An 18,672-nucleotide genomic window follows, 5' to 3' on the forward strand; every position below is an offset into this window, starting at 1 on the left:
CGGGTCCTTATTACCTGTTTTGGGCTATTGTGTTGTAAATATATTGAATTCTGGTGAATAATACAGTAGGTTCATAACGCATCACGGACATTTGAATTAAACTATAGATAGGTGTCTATCAATACCTTGGTTTGTTGTTACCAGAGTTTCAAAAAATTGAAGGCTTTTATTTCATCTCAAAATTAAGTGCATTTTTAACAGATTGAGTGTTAACCAAAAGACATTGCCTCATACATGGAAGCTGGGATCTCAAACTGGTAGCAAGCAATAGGGTGTAATGAAGGCACAGATTTCAGGAAAAGATAAACCACTTGCGGAAATCATTTCTCTTTAATGTATTTAAATGCTAGAAACTGTACCTGCATTTCTAAAGGTTGAAGATTGTACACCAAGGAGCAATTTTGAGGTCTGCCCCTTATCCATTCCTGGCTACTATTTGGAACAACTGCAGCATTGAACAGTTTGAGCTAAATCTGCAGCAAAGTGCAATTGTGAGTGAGTTTCATGGCACCCAAAGGACTGTCACACTGCCATTTACTGGGAGCACATGCAATTTATTTCACATATGCATTGTTACTAAGTATAGCATAAGTATTGTTGCTACTCTCAAAGCATGTCAAAGGAAACCAAAATACAGAATATAAATTCAGAAAAATGAGGGTTGAAAGAAAGTGCCCAACTTCACAGTCCTTCTTGTTAAGTGTTGTCTCATGGGCCTGGTGGCCAGGTATTGGTCCCCTTCGTCATGCTGCTGCCTCTGGAACGAAAGCTGGCACACTGTGGCACAATCTGACCTTCACGGATGCCCTCATTACCGTGAGTCCTCACACACTAATGTAGGCACCACCGATGCTGCCAGCAACTGTCCCGGCCCATGGGTGACTCTGCTGCCATTGTGTTTTGGTTCAAGGGATGCCTCAAAGATGCAAAAGCCACTGAGAACCCAAACCCGTATCTGACACCACCCCTACCACTGTGCTGCTGGGCTTCCTGACTGCTGCCAATAACATTGCTTTGACTGAGATCTTCACTGAGAGGTAAGTAAAATGAAACAGAAGAGATAAAAAGAAATAAATGAAAGGGGAAAGAAAGAAACAAAACAAAAAGGAAAACTGACGGACAGGTCATGAGTTCAAAAGCCCTACTCCATTGTCAATGTCTGGGATCATGTTTGGCTTGAAAGTTGCTGGCACATTCTGCACATTGACATAGTAGGATGCCACACGATGACACGTCCACCCACTTGATAATGCAAACATTCAGTCATCAGTGTTCCCCAAAGGCTGCTCACTCCCTCCTCTGCACTCAACCCCACACACTGGCAGCCAGGATTTCTGCACTCAAGACCTTTGTGCTCAGAAAGCAATGTGACTAATGTTGGCAGTCTGGAACTTAGTGCTAAAGCCAGTGGGTGCTGAGAAAGGAAGTTAAGAGCCACAAGCTGTCTGAGCCTGCATCAGCACAGATATATCCCATATAGACACATGAGATGTGAGGCTGTCCCTGGACACAAAGTTGCCTGAAGAGAGAGCAGTTGGAAGTGGCATGTTAATAGGGCACGTAAGGGTATTTATGGATGCACATGGATGGGAATAAGGTAATCACCACTTAAGGGTAAGATGCCAAAGTCACCATTTGGTGCTTGGGAAAAAGTGGAAACATTGTCCTCAATGCAAGAATCTGATTGTGTCATTGTCAGCCTATTTTGTAATCTTACTTGCCATTACGGTTGCCACGTTAGAGAGGGAAATTGTATTCATAGAGTCATAGAGATACACAACACAGAAACAGACCCTTTAGTCTAAATCATCCATGCTAACCAGATATCCTCAACTAATTTAGCTCCATTTGCCAGTTTTTGGCCCATATCTCTCTAAACCCTTCCTATACATATACCCATTCAGATGCATTTTAAATGTTGTAATTGTATCTAACTCCTCCACTTCCTCTGGCAGCTCATTCCATAAATGCACTGCCCTCTGCATGAAAACTGTTCCCCTGAGGTCCCCATTAAATTGTACACCATTCACCTTAAGCCGACACCTTGTCGTTTTGGGCACTCCTGCCCTGGGGAAATTATCTTTGCTGTTCACCCTATTCATGCCCCTCATGAATTTCTAAACATTCGTAAGGTCACTTCTCAACCTCTGACATTTCAGAGAAAATAGATCCAACCTGATCAGCATCAGCCATTAAGTCAAGCAACATCCTTGTAAATCTTCTATGAACTCTTTCAAGTTTAACATCTTTCCTATAGCAGAGAGATCAGAATTGAATACAATCTTCCAAAAATGACCTAACCAATGCCCTATACAGCCGCAACATGACCTCCCAACTCCTATACTCAATGCACTCATCAATAAAGGCAAGTGTACCCAACATGTTCTTCACTACCCTGTCTACCTGTGAGTCCACTTTCAAGGAGCTATGCATGTGGGCTCCAAGTTCTTTTTGTTTGGCAACACTCTCCAGGACCTTACCATTATATGTGTGAAACCTGCCTTTCCAAAATGCAACACCTCACATTTATGTAGTTTAAACTCCATCTGCCTCTCCTCAACCCATTGGCCCATCTGATTGGCCCGTCTTGTTGCACTCTGAGGTAATCTTCTTTGCTGTCCACTACACCTTCAATTTTGGTGTCATCTGTAAACTTACTAACCGTACCTCCTATATCCACATCCAAATCATTTATATAAACAACAAAAAGCAGCGTACCCAGCACCAAACCTTGTGGCACTCTGCTGGCCACAGGCCCCCCCCCTCCCCGTCTAAAAGGCAACCCTCCACCATCACTTTCTGTCCCTTACCTTCAAGCTAACTTTTTTTTATGTCCAATGGCTAGTTCTCCCTGTATCCCATGCAAGCTCAGCTTTTTAACCAGTCTACCATGCAAAACCTTGTCTTACAAACAACTTCCCAAAGTCCCTATAGAAAATGTATACTGCTCTGACTTCATCAATCCTCCACGTCACTTCTTCAAAAAACTCAATCAAGTTAATGAGACATGGTTTCCCATGTACAAAGCCATGTTGACTATGTAGTCCTTGTCTTTTCAAATACATGTAAATCCTGTCCCTCACAATCCCTTCCAAAAACGTATCCACCACTGATGTCAAGCTCACCTGTTCATAGTTCCTTGGCTTTTCTTTACCATCTTTCATAAAAATGGCACCACATTAGCCAACCTCCAGTCTCCTAGCACCTCACCTATGGCTATCAATGATACAGATATCTCAGCAAGGGGCCCACAATCACTTCCCTAGTTTCCCACAGAGTTCACTGCTCAGGTCTGAAACCAACAAATAGTGGAGATCACAATGGGGTCAGACAGCAAGAAAGAACAATGGCCCTGATGGGAAATTGTTACATGATTGTGACCATCACAACATACTAATCCTCAAACCCAGGCAAGCGCATGCAATAGTGATCACTTCCACTGGTCCACTCCAGCTGAGTTTAAATTGGCCTTTTTAACCACTTTCTGCTGACGGGTCTGCTCAGTGCCTTTTCTTGTTAAGCCTGAAAAGTTAAAGTTACCCTGACATTTTTCATGTGCAACAGTGCATTGGCTTCACAGTAGATTTTGCCAGACAGACCCAAAATTTAAGCCTGCAGCACAGGGAGAGAGAGAGAGAGAGAGAGAGAGAGAGAGAGAGAGAGAGAGAGAGAGAGAGAGAAAACTGTATTGGAGAGCCTCACAACCAAACTCTAACTTCAACAACTGAAAGCAAAACTAAACACGTGCCTGTGTGAGCCTGAATCCCCAAACTCATACTTCTTTTATCCTCTTTTGAAAAAAATAGCTTTTTACTCTTCTTTACCTGGAGTTGCGACCTCGGCACCAAGTTTACAATACTTGTTTTCAAGAGAAACAGGTGAGAACAAATCTCTCTTAAAGGCACGACCCATCACAGAATTAAAAATCAAAAATGTCCATACATACTTTACAGTTCAGAAGCGCAGAAAGCTCCTTGAAAGTGGACCCGCAGGTTGACAAGACAGTGAAGAAAGTGTTGGGAATGCTTGACTTTATTGATCAGTGCATTGAGTATAGGAGTTGGGAGGTCATGTTGCAGCTGTACAGGGCATTGGTTAGCCCAGCGAGTTTTGAGAACATCATCTACAAAATACCTTGCAAGAACTGTGACAAAACCCTACATTGGACAAACAGGCAGAAAGCTAGCCACCAGGATACATGAACGTCAACTAGTCACAAAACGACATGACCCACTATCACTAGTATCCTTACATACAGATGAGGAAGGACACCACTTTGATTGGGACAACACATCCATCCTAGGACAAGCCAAACAGAGACATGCACGAGAATTCCTAGAAGCAGGGCATTCCAACCAGAACTCCATCAACAAACACATTGATTTGGAGCCAATCTACCATCCTCTGAGAAAAAGAACAGGAAATGACATCACCAACCCAAGGAAACCTAAACAGATAAATAGAAAGCGGGACATAACACTAGCGCTTCGTCGGAGGCTCACTGATGATGTTACCTAGAATGGTGACAAAACGTCTGAAAACTAACCTTCCAGCTCAGCGAGCAAGCTCACATCCAGATTGGTTAGGCCACTTTTGGAAGATTGCATTCAATTCTGATCTCTCTGCTATAGGAAAGATGTCAAACTTGAAAAGGCTCATAAAAGATTTACAGGAATGTTGCTATGGTTAGAGGGCTTGAGCTATAGGAAGAGGTTGAACAGGTCTATTTTCCCTGAAATATCAGATGCTGACAGGTGACCTGATGAGTGTTTAGAAATGGTGAGCATATCCCTTGTTAAGATAGCACAGAGAACCAAAACTGTTATTGTTAGTTTCCTCAGATGGGATACTCCTAGTTACAGGTAGAACTTAATGCTGATTGAGATTCTGCCTTTCAGGTATTCTGCTCAAGATTATCTGGAAACTGCATATTTTTTGATCCTGTGGTGAAAATGCACCAAAGAGCTATAACCTAGGTTGCAGGAAGCAGTATCCAGGAGCCCAGGGGGAGGCAATGGCCGAGGTAATCCAGAGACACAGATAATGTTCTGTGGACCGTGGTTAAAACCCTTCCATGGCAGATGGTGGATTTTGAATTCAATAAATATATGGAATTACGAATCTAACGATGACCTTGAATCCATTGTTGATTGTCGGGAAAATCCCATCTGGTTCACTGATGTCCTGAGGGAAGGAAACTGCCATCCTTACCTGATCTGGCCTCCATGTGACTCCAGACCCACAGCAACGTGGTTGTCTCTTAACTGCCCTCTGGGCAATAAATACTGCCTAGCCGGCACTACCTCTCATCCTGTGAATGAATAAATAGAATCCCTTCATATTCTCTGTCGTGAACAGCCCAAGAGAAAACTCACTGTGATTTTAAAGAAAGCTGATTCTTCTTTCTTTGAACACTTTAGTTTATTATGAAAGATGTTGGAGTTGGGGGAATGACTGTGAGAAATTGTGTGATGTAACCTCAAGGGATAAATAAAGCCATAATTGGGAATTATGGTTTTTATGTTTTACAGACTTCACTTTTTTTAAAGTGTCAATGCAATATAGTATTCATACAGCATTTATACTTAAAATCAAAGCACCCTACATAATGTTTAAGTTTTACATTTGCTGGGGAAGAATGATCTTCATTCAGAAAATATTGTTACTTTAGCCCTATTGAAATCATCACCCAGCAATACAAAATAACTGGGTAAAATTATAATCGTCTGTCATATAGTAAAGTACAATGTTTTTATCAGGAGCAAAAGTGTACTGTTTGGTGCCAATTAAATCTGATTTACTCAGCATCAAAGTTTGATATTGCAACTGCCCTGATCTTTTTTAATAATGTCATCTTTTCTGAAGATCGGTTTGAACTGCAGAATGTTATTGAATCGCCACACCTCCCTTAGTGCTCGTTCAACAGCTGTCATGGCTTATAATGTCATGAGGAAAATGTGTCATGATTTCAAAAACTTGTCTTTATCTACAGTTTTTCATTTCTTCACATCCAGTCTGACTTATGTTCTGCACTCTTAACACGGGCTCTTTGACAAAATATGCTGTAAAAATGTATTTATTCCATCAACATTTCAGATCGCAGTAAATTTCTTACACCATTCAGGATGTTGGTTCAAGTATTCAGCTAAGGGACATGGGCATGACTGTCGCAGCGCTGTTTTGGCCATACGGCAGGAAATAAGATTGTCCCTATCATCTCATTTCTATCACAGATCTGGATCTCTTGGATGATAGTGTGTCAAAGCATTAAATGGGTAAATATAGACAAGCTTCCAACTGCATGGTATAACTAAGTCTCTGACATCCATCTTTCACATGCTGCTGCACTGATAACAATAAAAAAAGTTAAAATCCCCTTTTGAAAACTATCGAGTACAAGATGGTCACGCAGTTATGAGTTGCAGGAATAAGTAGCAAGGAAAGCAGTTTGACTGGCCTGGCAATAGTTCAATGGAAGCCAGAAGAGGAATATATGACTGCAGCCATATACTGAAGGAGAAGCACACAACTGGAAATTATTAACCAAGGGAAACATTCTTTCAGAAAGGAAAGTAATTAACAGCTTCCTACATTGGATTTGGCCTTTGAAATTTGTTTCTGACTTTTACTTAACATTTCTACGTCACGTCCCTGTATTAAGTAGAAGGAGGGGAGGCCATGACCTAATGCCATGGCAGAATTATAATTCAATAAAAAAAATCTGAATCGAGAGTCTAACAATGACTATGAATTCATTGTCAATTGTTGGAAAAACCCACCTGGTTCACTAATGCCCCTTAGGGACGGAAACTGCTATCCTTACCTGGTTTGGCCTACATGTGACTGCAGACCCCCATAACAATACAGTTGACTCCTGGCTGCCCTCTAGGCAATTGGAGATGGTAATAAACGTTGGCCTAGCCAGCAATGTTGTCATCCCATGAATTAAATAAAACCTTTCAAGAGAGGAGGTTCAAAACAGTTTTGTACTTATTGTTCACCCAATGATGTTTTCTTGCTGCTTTGCTCCATTGCTTTGATGATTCCCTCCGCTCATCACTATGGAATCCCCACAGTGCAGAAAAAGAAATTGAGTCTGTCCTGGCCTTCCAAAGATCAATCCACCCAAACCCTTCCTCCTACCCTATCCCTGCAATTCTGTATTTACCATTACCTTGTTTTATTGATGCTTCCACTGTATGTTCATAAGTTTTCTCACATCTTCCAGTTCACTTTGCAGGGTCAATGCTGGACTACTGGATTTAATAAGATAATCAAAGGCTTTTGCTTTTATCTCATTGTCTCTTTTTATGACTGTCAGATGTCAAATCACTTGATAACAGTGGAGAAAGACTTCATCTTGCCTGCTAGCCCAATAACGGAGACAATAACATAGTTATTTTTACTATATGTTGCTGTGTTTTGTTTCCTTTGGGTTTGATGGAAAAAATGATATGCCTTGATTTTGAATGCTTTTCTGTGAAAATGTGAGATTTGCTTTCTGCTCTTATGCTTTCCCTTTCACCCCAATCTTTCCTAATGGTCTTACATTATGTTCGAGGTTAAGGTTCTCGACGTGCAACCTGGCCTCCAATACTTCCTGTAAGATGCAGTACGTGCTAGAGCTATGGTCGTTCAGGTTATCATGCAGTTCAACTGGTGTTGTCCTCAGCAGGTGTACTTATTTAAACATGGCTAGGACAGGCCAGTGAATAAAGTCAGGGTGAACACATTGTGGAAGCTTATTCTCTTGCACAAGCTAAAGCTACAACAGCCCAGTCTTACATCTTTATTGCCAATTTGGCTATGTTCAATTGGTTCAACACAGACTATTTTACAAATATGTGGTGTCTCTCTAAGCCCCAAAATAAGAGATTTATCCTCCAATCCATTGAATGAGTCTATATAATTAGGAATGTCAGCGTGATTTACCTCATAAAGGACTTGAATAGCTTCTGTAATTATACACTGAGAAAAACTAATGCAAAATCAATCATCCATTCACTAATACTTGGTTGATATTAATAAATTTGGAATAGCTTCTGAACGTTTGAGTCAGAGAGTCAGGAGCCACGAATGGATTGCTTTGCTAATTCTTAATGTCTTCGACAGTAAGCAATCTGATCTCAATCCAAACCTTAAAAAAGTCTGATTATTCCAGTTTCCAAGACCGTTGGTCCATTTAGCTAGGAACTGCTCCAAAACATGTGCTGAATTCACGAGCTTAAGGAAGCATATTCCTGTTCATTGTAGAATATGCTTCCATTCTTTGAATCTTTTGGTAACTGTATATCATGAAAGGTCAGCGTGCTTTGATAGCTGTCAGAAACCATCATTAATGTGAACAAAATGCAGGCAAATGGTAAAGCATAAGAATCACAAAGTGATAAACAGAATGAGGTCGTTTGCCCCACTGCACTCATGCTGGCTCTTTGAAAAGGCTTTTCAATTAGTCTCAATCTTTCCCTTCTTCAATGATCTTGCAATTTTCCTCTTTTCAAGTATTTATCCAATTCCTTTTGAAATAATTACTGACTCTGCTTCCAGTGCCCTGTCAGACACCAAAGATTGTGAGAAAATGTTGCAGAAAAATGTTTCTGCCTATTGTGCCTCAGATTGTTTTGTCAGCTAATTACTTCTCTAGCTGTCACAGCTCCTTCTAGTATGGGAAATCATTGTACTTTATTTGCCCAATCATAACTGCACTGGGTTGTAAACAGTTTTATTAAACAGCCCATGGCCTTCTCTCTGGTGTGAGAGACCAGCCAAGATTTTTTTGCCCCTTTATAACTGAAGACCTAAACCTCTTGTACCATTTCAATCAATCTGCAGTGTGCTCTCTCAAGAGCTTTGACATCCCTTTTAAAGTGGTACCTACAATTAGACACAGCGTTCCAGCTAGGGCCCAACTAATCATTATTTCATTATAAAGAATTTGTGGAACTTTGGTACAGGGTCAGGAGCTCTCCTAGTTTTGTAGCTTATCGCCAGGACACGCATGACTTTGATAAAATTCAACTCATCCCCTGTGAGACGATGCTCCAGCTTTAAGAGGTGCATTTTGTCTTGGTTTTCATTTTTGTGGAGAAAGATTGAATGGTCTTCTCAAAAGCAGCAAAGTAAACAGCTTGTGAGGTCTTGGGCTTTTTTTCTTTTAACATTTGGACCAATAGAAGCAGCCTGAACGAGTGGGGCCAAGCTCCCACAGAAGCAGGACTTTTAGTTTTTGCTGGGGTCTTGAAGCTTGAGGCGGAAGCCCTAATTTCTCTCTCTGTTACAGCTAAAATCTAGGCTTTTCTTCCTGCTATGAGAATTACAACTGAATTTGCCTTTGTCAAGTGGTATTTATGGCATGTAACTATATTAGAGCAGTTAATTAGTAGTAGTTAGTATATCTATTGCTTTTCTGAACATTTCATTAGAGTTACGATTAAACTCAATTATTTTCTGGAGGATTGCTGACATTTTTTGAGTATGAATGCTATATCTTGGAGTCAAACTATCAAAATTGACAAAGAAAATGTTCACAATGCTCAGCAGAGTGTTCTGGAACTAGTGACCCTTCTTCAAACCCTTCTGTTGAAGGGTCACCGGACCCAAAATGTTAACTCAGCTTTCTCTTCACAGTCGCTGCCAGATCTGCTGAATTTGTTTCCACAAATTTCTGATTTTACTTCAAAAGATTTCTGTGATAGGTGGTGTAGAATAGAGATTATTAATCTCTGAGTTTATATTTCAGTTGAACGACTGCTCACCCTCCCAGGCTGATCATTAGCAACTCCTTTGTCTGTCTAACTGTCTTTCTCTCTCCTTGGGCTCTATCCTATCGTTTACTCCCTGCCCCACCCACCTCCTTATTTTCTGCATATAAACTGACGTTTTCCCAACCACCATCAGTTCTGGGGAAGGATCACTGGACCCAAAACGTTAACTCTGTTTTCTCCTTCACAGATGCTGCCAGACCTGCTGAGCTTTTCCAGCAACTTTGCTCTTATTGTTGTTGATAATGGCGAGGACTTGGGTGCAGAGCAATGGCGGCATATGTGTTGGTTAATATAGATTGTGACACTTACATCCCCTTCCTCCCTTCTAAGTTGTTTCTTGTGGCAGAGATTTCTGAAAATAGATTATTGCTGCTATTAACCTCACAGATTTGTCTCTTGAATTCACTGCTGGGTTCTCTGCTGTGCAACTTTGCAATCTGCTTTTGAAGAGAAACAAAACAATTAGATGGAAGAGTAAGCGAATGTAAAAATCTTCAAACAAAGACAATGATATGAACAGTGTATTATACCAATGACATGAGTTAGTACTATTCCTGAAAAGAGAAGCACCGATATCATTCATTCACTCCTGTGATGTTCCAAAATAATCACTTTCACACTCGATGTGTGATGTATTGTCAATAATGAGCCTGTATTATTTACAAGTTACATAAAAGTGCTCATTTCCTTTTCTAAAAAAAAGTGAAACAACAATGCCTTGCAGAGGAATAATTTGTTTTTAATCAACAAATCCTTTTTACAAAGACATCTTCAATAGCTGCAACTAGATTTGGAAATGCCAAATTACGATGTTGGGCATAAATCGTTTGGATATTTCTTTCCATGGATATAAAAACAATAGCAATTCAGTTCAATCTTTATGCAGGTTTCATACAGTGTTTGAGATTGATAGCTGAACAAGGTTTAGGCAAAGATTTGTAGCTCGTGTTATGGGTGAGGTTGTTGACTTGCTCACTGAGCTGGTTTGTTTTCGTTCATATGTTTCGTTACCATGCTAGTTTACATCATCAGTGGGGCCTCTGATGAAGCAATGCTATTCTACCCCTCTTGGAATTTATACCATTACGGTGAGTAGTGTCATTTCCGGTTTTATTCTGTATGGGCTTGCATATTGGGCCCAATTCTATATATTTGTTGATAGCATTATGGGTGGAGAATCATGCCTCTAGGAATTCCCGTGCGTGCCTATGTTTGGCTTGGGCTGCTATGGTTATGATGTCCCAGTTAAACTGTTTGAGTGTACCGATATTAGGGAAAGCTCGTTGTATTGTTTTGCTTCTAGCTCGTGTTCATGCATTCTGATGGCTAGTTTCCTCCCTGTTTGTCCAATATAATATTTGTGACAGACGTTGCATGGTAGCTTGTAAACTACCTTGGCCCTGCATGATGTAGGTGTGGAGTCTTTAACTCTTGTGTGTGTTTGTCGTAGCGTGACTGTAGGTTTGTTTGTTACCATGATTCCTAGTGGCCATAGAAGTCTCATTGTCAGTATAGATATGTTCTTAATGTAGGGCAATGTAAGTAGAATAGGGCATGCTGTGTGCTCTTGGTGTTCTTTATTTAGTAGGTGCCTGCGGATGAAGTTGAGGAGATATCTGTTCATACTGAAGACTTTGTACAGGGGCTCTTCCCCTTTCCTGTGTAGTTCTGTTGCGTTGCAGTGAGTGGTGACACATTTAAATAGTGTTCCAACACAGCTTTGTTTGTGGATGTTGGTGTGATTGCTATGGAAGTTGAGGATTTGGTCAGTATGCGTTGCTTTCCTGTACACCGAGGAACTCCCCGTTGGTCATATGTTCAACTCTGATGTCCAGAAATGGAAGCTGATTGTTGTTTTCTTCTTCTTTCACGAATTTAATCTCAGTGAGCATGTTGTTGATGAGGTGGTGGGTCTCTTTTAGTTTGGTGCATTTAATGATGACAAATGTGTCATCCATGTACCGGATCCCCAGTTCAGATTGAATGTGGGTAATGTGTTATAGTCTTTTCGTTGAGCCCTGCGATGAGCCCTGAGTTGGGTGACCCCATGGGTGTGCCATTGATCTGTTTGTATACTTGACCATTTCAGCCAAAGTGTGTGTGAGGCACAAGTCTCGTAGTGTACATATGTAGTTATTGCTGATAGAGCAGCAGGTTTGTGTCCTTGCTTCCTCCAATGTGACCAACGTTTCTTTGGTTAGTGGGATGTCAGTTGATGTGAATAATACTGTGACGTCAAAGGAGACCATAATCTTGTTGTTGCTGATTTTTATGTTCTTGAGGGTACTGAGGAATTCTTGGGTTGAATAGATGGACTGGAGTGATCCATTGACTAGGTGTTTCAGAACTGTACCCAATATACAATCCATACAGTACAGAACCGAAAATGAGACTACTCACCTTAACGGACCGGACAGTATAAATTCCAAGTGGAGTAGAATAACATTGCTTCATCAGATGTCTCACTGATGATGTCACCTAGCACCATCGCGGAACGTCTGAATCAGAACAAGTTGGCTCGGCGAGCAACTCAAAACCTTGATAGCTGAATGGTTATGAAATATTGGCCAAGTTCTTTTTTTATATTTGGTGAAGAAGCAAAGTATTGTCAGCGGTGGAGAGAGTGGAAGGTAGTGTAATTATTTCAGGTAAGGATCAGTGGAAAGTTAAGTAATCATCATTTCACTGCAGTTGGTTACTTTCTCTTCCACTTATTCTCTTTTTCTCCCTTTGAATCCAGTTCTCAGTCTCTGATTACATTTCTCATTCACCTCTATGTTATTGACTTGCACCTTGCATTTGTATGATGCTGTTAAAGAAATACTCTGAGAGTGTCAGAAGTTATTAGAAATGTAGCCAGAGTTCTCATAGAGTTTTGTTTCACAAATACCCTTAAATAAAGAGGGGAAGTAGAGAAATGGAGGGATTTATTGATAGTGTTGAACTCTATCTCAATACTTATCTTGACTTTGGGTGCATCTCACTCCACTTTTTTGTCCAAATCCCTGGTAACATGGTGAGATTCTTGATGGGAAACTGAGAGTTGCCTATGAAGTGTGATTATTGCTTGTTAAGAATTTTATTAACTACCTACCTCACCTCAACTATGCAGCTTCCTATTCTAACACCCAAATCAGATGCGGAGAAATTTCAACATGGAATTCAAGACTTGCTCAAAAAGAATGAATCTCCACTGTCTCAGGGCATGTTGCATGGGCATCATCTACATGCTTCCCACATCCATTGTATCCAACATGTGCCAGCCTGTAAGAACTCTCATGACATGTTTTTGATCCACTTATTGCAAGCTTCTGCATTTCAATGCTGCATTTCAAGATGCATTGGCAATTATCCATTGTAATGTTGCACCAAGGACACTTCGTCTTTGGTGGATACATTCAGCTCATGTATCAGACTGTATCTCCAGCCTGTTCATTGATTGTCATAGTGCTCACTTACACTGAGCCTACCAGATCCTCCTAGAATCCCTCCCTGGCCTTGCCTTGCTTTTTTGTGCTTTGCTCTCAGTTAGAAGTATCAAGAATATGGTACAGCTGTGTTCCTACACTAGTTAGCAGAACCACAAAGGCAAGAAGCTTCTTATGCTTGTAGGCAACCCTCAGTTAGATAATAGGAGATAGATTTTGGTTGGGGGTTTTCAGGGGTGGGGGTAGAGTGTGCCAAAATATTAAATTAAGGGCAGTCTCCTATACCAGGAGCTTGGACACAGCCAGTCAGCTATTTGGGGAGATCAGAATTAGGATGCTCCCCACATGGTGGGGTGAAAAGCTGAATGTCAGGTAGCACACCACTCATCTCGGTCTGCCCTATCCGGCTCTATTCACCTCCTGGAATGAAAGAGAGGCAGGTATTAAAGGAGATGAAAGTTGGCCTTACAGTTTTTACTTTTCATGCAGATGGGAGGATTTCTGTGTGAGCAAGCAGTACCAAGGACACGAGGGTTTATGGTAGCATGGGTTGTGATGGGTGACAGCTCACAAAGAAAGAATTTGCAGGCATTAGTAGTAGGCATCAGTCTTGGTGAGAGGTGGGTACAGTAGCAGAAATGGAGTGAGTATTCGGTGTTGGAGAGAAGATAGTTGCATTAATGTGAGAAAAATGGATAGCGCCATGATCTTCTTCCCAGGGTGCTTAGCATTCCTCCAGATGGCTGAGACTGCACTAGCCCAGGTGGCAATACTGCAAAGTGAAGCACACACAGGTTGACAGGATAGAAGTTAGTGCTGAAGCTAATAAGTGTGCACTAAGAGGATAACATGAAGCAGAATGAGGCTGGCAGTCTGCTTGTCAACAGTAAAACGAGTCAGTGTTAAGAAAACAATCTAAGACCCATAAACAACATCATGTAGAGTTGCCTGAAAAGGAATGAATGTGTCCTGTGTTTGAAGTGGCCGAAGAAAAGCATGCAAGTTTTAAGCGTTCCTGAGGTCCAAAGTAAATTGTTGAAGGAATGATACAACTAAGTGGTGTCTGAGTTTGTCTGAAAGTGGACATTATGATTTTGTGAAGCTAGTGGTTTGCTTTTGCTAATTTGCATGGACTAGAGCATGGAGAGGACAGTGACCATGGAATATGCACGATTATTGTTGTAAAAAAATGTTGAGACAAGTAATCGGTGAGGTGCAAATGCCAGATACCTGTTCTGATTTCCAAATTAGGAGCTTACAACATCTGGTTTCTCATGGAAGGAAAGGAGAATTGGATAAATAAGGTGAGTTGGGGCTTTAACTAAGTGCAAATACATGGAAATAAGATAATTTCCACCAGGCTTTTGGATTCTGAATTCACTGTTAAAATTTTGAGGGAAAATTGAAAAAGTTTCTCCCAAAATTAAAAATTCTGTTTTCTTTTTCCCATTCTTTCAGTATTTTCCCAAATGTTTCACCATTGCTTAAGCCACATGGAAGGGCAAGGAATCTCTGCTCTCGTGTGGCTTAAGCAATTTATTATAAATTATGTTGGAAATTTGGAACCCTCTTCCACAAATGACATATGATGAAGTTTGAATTTGTAAATTTTCAAACTGAGAATCGTAGATTTCTAAATAAAGGTAAAGTCACAGTAGTCTTGCCAGACCATAGGGTTCATTTCTCATGAAAGAGTGGAGATGACTGGTGGTGGTTTAACCTGATGGTCACCTCTGGGGAGGGGAAGATGTTGAGAAGTAGAGTCTTTTATGGTCACCATAACCAGTGCATGAATTGAACTCACATTGTTGGCATTAATCTGCATCCGAAACCAACTGCTTAACCAACTGAGCTAGGCATATGGACAGAGGGCAGAGGGTGGAAAATAGAATCATGTCACAGATCAGTCATGAGTCAGAATAGACTTGCAGGGTTAAATCTCTGTTCCTTGTACTGCCATTCTGCTCAGGCTATGAGGATAAGGCCACCCCTCCTGTGTACCTTCTGTTAAATTTGAAGCAGAATGATTCACCTCCTGCTGAGAAAGACCTAGCATTGGACTTGATGTTCCTTGTTATCTTCAGATTGCACACAGGCACACAAGAAAGTAAGAATTTACATTTATATAACACTTCACATATCCCCAAATCCCAAAACACTTTCCAAATCATTAAGCAGAATCAAAAATGATTATTTCATAACGAAGATATACTAGAGTAAGGAACAATCGATAACAGTGTCTCCAATGACTGCTTTAAGTAAAGGAATGTTGAGAAGTTATCCAATACTATGGATGTTTAATTATGTAGATATATCAGATACTTTACAGCAAAGCTACGTATTGGGTCTTTGTGAAGGTTCAGTGTATCGAGGTGAAATTTTGCAGTCTGGACTATTAGATGACGTGGTGCACATATCTGGCAACAGCATTGTGGAATAGCATTAGAATGGAAGCATGCCATTGCAAAATTTTGCTTGCCAGAAAATTAACTATCTTTATCTCAACAAGTCAGTTCTTGAGATTTGCCAATCGAAAACAGTTGAGCCAATATAAGCCATAATAAATATACAAGAGTGCAGTTGGGAAAGGGAAATGGCAAATGAACTTAGACAGTTCATTTGAAAGCGATTATACAGTTGGAGTTTGCTGATGGGGTAAAATTCCTACGGTGGTGTATTAACATGCCTATTATTTTGGTGTTTTGACAGACAACTGGCAGACAGCACCTTCCAAACCCACGACGACTTCCATCTAGACGGACAAGGACAGCAGACACATGGGAACATCACTAGCTGCGAACATCCCTCCAAGCCACTCACCATCCTGACTTGAAAATATATTGCCATTGCTTCAGTGTCACTGGTCATAATCTTGGAATTCCCTCCCTAATGGCATTCTGGGCCCACCTACGCCTTGTGTACTATAGTGGTTCAAGAAGGCAGCTCACTGCCACCTTCTCAAGGGCAACTAACAACAGACAATAAAATGCTGGTCCAGGCTGCGACACATACATCTCATGAATGCATAAAGAAATAAAACTCCTAATCAATACCGATCTGTCTCTGCAGGGCTTGATATACTGCGTGTGGATGTTTGGTGACTACTAGATTGAGTTTGGTTCTGTTCTTCTCTGATTGAAAGCATGTCAACATGCGGAGTCAAACATTATGATGGATTACAGCCAACTGGACATGGCCCAGATGACAGCTCATTGAACACTGTTGTCTAGCAACTGGCCAGTGCCACTGGGACACTTGAGGAGAAAATTGACAAGAGACTAACAATAGAAATGCCAGTGTATAACTCAAATTATCTACTTTGTGTGCTGCATGTGTTGTGGATTATAGATCTTTGCAGTGTACACTTCTGCATGTGAGAGAGACAAAGCACCTCAGAGCTGTTTGATCAGGTTAATTAGACAGGACATATGGAGACACTACAGGAGCAGCCTCTGATGAGATGTTATCCACAGCTGTCATGTACGCTTGTAATAAGGCACCATGAGCGAGAGCTGATGTGAAATGCGGCAATAACAACGGTGCTCCCAACTGTCGGATATGAGAAAGCTATCATCCGTTCAATTCTGGACATTCTGGTTACATTTCAAACAGTATCAATACTATGATAACTTTAAATATTAAGTTACAATGAGTTGAAAGCAATAACAGCAAATTGCAGCCCATGCTGTTGTGTGCAACATGGGGGCATCTCAAGAATTTCAATTAGGCCGAAAGACATAGATGGGAGATAGCTAGAAAACCACATATAACTTGATGTGCAAGTCGTGAAACCGCCAGCAACTTTCTTGGCAATGTGGCTTGTAAGAAAAGCACCAAAGTCACAATTGGTTTAATTCTTATGCTGTGTAGAGCAGATAGTTCAACTGTTGACAATGTTATTATATTGTCAATAAAACTCAATACATGACTTGTTACAACAATGCATATGTTAGTAATCTGCTTCAGTATTTCACAAAATCTAAAGGATGGGCTTATTACTCAAAGATACTCAAAACATTCACTTCCATCCCCTGGGGTATAATATATAAATGCCGCCTGGTGTATTTTCTAAACCTATGTACTAAGATGTTCTGGGGTAGAGCCACGTGTATAGGCAGGGATTTCAGCTAACATTGATAGAATGTTACTACTTCGTTCGTCAATTTTAAGATACATGCTACAATTTCTTTGCTACTTAATCCTAGAATTTAGAGTGCACAGGAATACTTCTGTTGCTCTCTCATTTCACCTATCATTATTTTCTGTTAATTGTATTCTAGAATTTTGTAAAGTGGTCAGCAATGAAAATAGTTCCCTCAGTCTGCCTAATTTCTGCTGTTTCTTTTATTGGTGTAAATCTTTCCTTTTAACCCTGAAGTTATTTCATACCTTGTTTCCTAATCATAGTTGCTTAAAAACATGAGTTGACTTTTGAGATATGTATTCATTTTATCCTCTAGCAAAGAATTAATTGCTTTCAGCAATTTATCAATTAACCTTTAACCAACAAATACTGCAATCAATTTCTTGTTCACACCTTCAAAATTTGTCTTATTTCAGTCAACATGTTGGATTCAGACACTCCGTCCTTCTTCTCAACAACAGTAAATACAAGCATTTTTCTCAAGATTTTCCATTGTTGTCATATTGTTGACAATGTTTCATTCATTTCCCCTCACTAAATCTGTTATGGCTTAATAAATCGGTCAGCTCCTAAATAATTTTCTCCAGAATAGCTGACAAAATTGATGTTTAGAACTTCACTGTTTTTACAGTTTGAACTGATTGACTTATGACAATCCCTCTGCCTGGATTAATTTGTACAGTTTTTTCCTTACTTGTTACTTTTGTTAGAACCTCATCATGCAACTCTGATACCTACTCATGTTATTTGAGTTAATTGGCTTGTCTCTAGCACCATCTAACTTTTAGTCATTTGTAATTATCTCTCCACCTTAATTAATCTGTTCATAGGTCATCTCTTCAGTTATTATCCAGCTGTCAACACTTAACTCACACCATTTCTATTAAACTGTTGATATTCTCAGTTACCTGTAAAGACTTGTCAACATTCTAATCACACTATTTATACTTATCTGTTGATATTCTTATTTACCTGGAATTATCTTCCCTTTATTTTTCTCCCTATATTCTCTGGGTCTGTGTGCTTCCTTCCACTTCACCTGATGAAGGAGCAGTGCTTAGAAAGTTTGTGATTTTAATATATCTAAATGGCTATAACCTGGTGTTGTGTGGCTTTTGACTTTGTCCACCTGAGTCCAACATTAGGAACTCCGCATCATTGCTTCGTTCAGTCAAGGTTAAGATTGCAATCTCCAATTATTACCAAATTTGTTTTGCTTTCATGTCTTACTGGGTTGTACCTAGATACCATCACTGTCAGGAATTCTGTGGACAATTCACACCAGTCTTGCATCCTTTGTTCTTTCTCAGATTTATCCATAAAGTTCCCAGCAGCT

Source organism: Stegostoma tigrinum, chromosome 29, assembly GCF_030684315.1.
Source record: "Stegostoma tigrinum isolate sSteTig4 chromosome 29, sSteTig4.hap1, whole genome shotgun sequence".
NCBI classification, from domain to species: Eukaryota; Metazoa; Chordata; class Chondrichthyes; order Orectolobiformes; family Stegostomatidae; genus Stegostoma; species Stegostoma tigrinum.